Consider the following 3100-nt stretch of genomic DNA (forward strand, 5'->3'; position numbering starts at 1 on the left):
TGTACTTAACATTACGTTTTAATTATTTTGTATTTCTGCACTTTGTCTTACAATTTATGCTAATTATTTTATAGATATATGCTACGGCGATTTTTGTTTGCATTATTTTACTTTCTTCTACTTACCCATTCTGTACCCTTTTGCACGACTTTTACTTGTATTTATTTTTAATTAAACCTTAGTGAATTTATGCATTATGAGACTTGATTACTTTTATTGTAAAGTAATGTGTTGCCACGTTGGCGCCTACGGCCTGTATATAAAACGCCGCAAATAAACCCAGAAAGGGAGTTGTCTCTGGCCTCGGTGTTTGTGTTCTTAGCCCCTGGATTACCCTGGATTTCCTTGTGGCAACGCGGGAGCAGCAAAGAAAGGTTGTGTTTGACCATTTTACATGCCAGATAGGGATAATTGCTGGACGTGATTCGTGGGTTTACTAAGAGGACATATATATAAATTACTGGCCAGCCCAGCCAGAGATGCCCTCGCAAATTTGCATTTTAGTTGGTTACTTTTGAAGGAGTCTTGTCTTTTTATGTTTTAGATACTTTTATTAGTTTACTTTTTTAACTCTTTTTTACGTCAGTCCATTTGACCTTATTTTTCATGTTTTTATTGTTTTATCAACGGGCGTTTGTAAACAGAGTAACGAACACAGGTAACCAGATCCATCTTAATTGGGATTTGTACTTGGGGTGTGGGACGAATAAGTCTCCCCACGGGGAAGTGAACGGGCTCCCTCCCTCTTCCTTTCGGCCCTAAGCCGCCATCCACCGCTTCGGCGGGTGATTTTTCGGGCTTCCCCTCGAAATTACCTTAAACGCGAGGGTAAACACGATGGTTGATTTTAAAAGATAGGAGGTCTCCACATTTACTCTAGTGCACTCCTGACCTCACGCCGCCATGCGAAATAGCCGCGCCAACCCGCTATACCGACAAGAGAACATATATTCAGAGCTTAATCAATAAACTAGAAAACCCTTACAGACTTTCTGCTTTGAACCCACAAGTGGTGATCCTGAGTAACTCGAACATAGTGAAACAAATGTAGTGATAAGCAGTGCAACAAACGTAGTGAAGTACGTGAAAAGTGAAATAAATGCAGTGACACAAAAACTATCTGTGCGAACATAGAAACCTCTTCTCTGCGCAGTGTGACCTCACCTCATTCCCTCCCTCTCTTTTTCGCATATTTTCTCCCATACACCATGACACCCACCATCGCACACAGCACTATTACAGCACTCCAGTTTCTCTGACCTCTTCCAGAATGCAACATGAACGACCTCAAAGACTGGTTTATACAGGTCGAAATGACATTCCATTTGAGAGGTATATCATCACCAGTGGAGCAATGCAGCTAACTTGTAAAACGTCTTCCCTCAGACCACATGACCTCCGTGATGGATGTACTCGAGAATCCGCTCATAACGACATATTTTCAGCTGAAAGCTAAGGCCTCAAGAAAACCTTCGTATATATCGACCATGTCCTCATATAAAGTAAAGATAAGAACACCCAGAAACAACACCTTGAAACACCTTTTTAACCGTTTCTCTGACTTCATCATCATCAACCCAGAGAAATGCAAACTCGGTGTATCGTCGCCGACCTTCCTCGGCCACACCCAGAAATAACGAAAGTCAAGGCCATCAACAAGTTTCCACGCCCCACAACACAATGCCAACTGCGACGGTTTTTAGGAATGCTGAACTTCTACAGGAGGTTTCTTCTGCAGGGTGTCGAACTCATGGCGCCCCTCAATAAGATACTAACGTCAATAAGGAAATGACAACGCCAGAGGGATATTGAATGGACCGACGCAACTCTCGCGGCATTCGAAAACTGCAAGGCTGGCCTAGCCACTGCATCCTCCCTCACGCACCCGCGCCCCGAAGTCCCCATCAGCATCATCGTCGACGCCTCGGGCACGGCCGTCGGCGCCGTCCTACAGCAGCACATCGGTCACGCCCGTCCTCTTGGATTTTTCTCGAAGACTCTCCAGACCAGAGAAAAGAAATACTCAGCATTCGGTAGGGAGCTCCTGGCTGCATAATTATCCATCAGGCACTTTTGGAGTGAAATAGAGGGTCGCAGATTCTATATTCTTAGGATCATATGCCTCTCATGTATGCACCGAGATCCAGGACGCTGAGGCAAAACCGGAGAAAGGAAAGACATTTGGCCTTTATCTCCCAATTCACCTCCAACATTTGTCACGTCACGGGAGAGGATAATCAGGCAGCAGGTGCACACTCCAGGATAGTGATTGCAAATACCACACTGCAAAACACCCCAATCGACATTGCAGAGGTCGCAGCAGAGCAATGCAAGGACGTCACACTCCAAAGCGTCCGTGATTCCACGTCGCTTCAACTATAGCCGCTCACACTCAGAGATAACGTCACAGTTGAGTGCGATGCTACGAAACCCATCCCATTGCCATACATACCACCATCCCTCAGGAGAAAATTATTCAATGCCTACCATCTACACTGAGTTAATGCCACACATAGGCTCATCTCCAGCAAGGTTGTGTGGCCTGGCATCAATACCGACATAAGGAAATGGAGCCAGACCTGCCTGCATTCCCAGTGCTCAAAAATGACACACCATACCAGATCACCTACTGCTGTTTTCCCTTTCCACAACAGACGCTTCCAGCACATCTACCTGGACATCATTGAACCACTGCCGACATTCAGTCATTCCCTTACCTCCTCACAATGATAGACCACTTCACCAGATGGCCGGAGGCAGTACCACCGAGGAACGTAACAGCAGATTCAGTAGCAAAGGCATTCATATCCACGTAAGTATTGCAAGAGACGGAGGACCCCAGTTCGAGTCTGGCCTTTTCAATCACCTCACCCGCAGTCTTGGCTCTCGTCGGATCCACACTATAGCAGTTCAGTTCAGTTCAGAGAGATTTGCGAATACGTCCCTTCGCCCGGGCTATATGCACGAGGCAGCCTGGCCTCTGCCAGCTATAAGTGGTGACTCCTCTGATCATCATCACTGAATGCTTACCGTGGCGGTTGGATTGAATGAAGGCGCTCCAGTTGCCAGGGGGCAAGCGATAGGCATAGCCGCCTTACCA

This window comes from Penaeus japonicus, unplaced genomic scaffold (assembly GCF_977035675.1).
Source record: "Penaeus japonicus unplaced genomic scaffold, GWHDUDI00000001_assembly GWHDUDI00000017, whole genome shotgun sequence".
NCBI lineage: Eukaryota > Metazoa > Arthropoda > Malacostraca > Decapoda > Penaeidae > Penaeus > Penaeus japonicus.